Raw genomic sequence first — 730 nt, 5'->3', positions numbered from 1 at the left:
GGGGTTGGGAGCAGGGGCCCTGGCAGCCTGGACACCTGGGTACTTTGAGAGGATCTGGGGGGAGGGGGGGTTGAGAGCCCAGACCCCTGGCTCCTCTGCTCACCCTGGAGGGGAGTTGGGGCTGGTTGGAGGGAGTAGGGGGGCCAGGAGCCCCAGACACCTGGGTTCGCTCTGGGAGGGGAGTTGGGGCGGGAGCCCCGGACGCCTGGGTTCTCTCCAGCTTGGGGAGTTGAGAGGGACTGGGGGCTTAAGAGCAGTAGGGGTCTGGGAGCCGGGACACCTGGGGTCTCTGGGTAGAGAGAGGGGGCTGGAGGCTGGGAATAGGGGCTGGGAGCTGGGACGCCTGGGTTTTCTAGGCGTCAGAGCCCCGGGACATTCTTAGCCGTGAAGGAAGAAACAAACACGAGTCTCCCCAGGGCCAGAGCCGTTCCAGGGGTCAGGCCCAGCCCAGCCCAGCCCAGCCTGCACCCCACCTCCTTGGCACCTGCCCTCCTGCACGGCCCCCTGGCTCGGCCCCCCCTGGCCAGGGCCATGCCGGCGCCCAAGAACTACTAGTGAGGCCCTGCTCCACACCCCCACCGTCCAGAGCCCAGAGAGGACCCAGGTGTCCCGACTCCCAGAGCCCCCTGCTCCCACCCCCAGCCCCCCTCCCAGAGAACGGAGGCATACAGGCTCCCAGCCTCCACCCCCTGCCACAGATCGGGAGAGACCCCCGGCCTCCGGGCAAGGC

The sequence above is a fragment of the Alligator sinensis genome, unplaced genomic scaffold (genome assembly GCF_000455745.1).
Source record: "Alligator sinensis unplaced genomic scaffold, ASM45574v1 scaffold184_1, whole genome shotgun sequence".
Lineage (NCBI taxonomy): Eukaryota > Metazoa > Chordata > Crocodylia > Alligatoridae > Alligator > Alligator sinensis.
Note: the sequence above shows the minus strand (reverse complement) of the source record.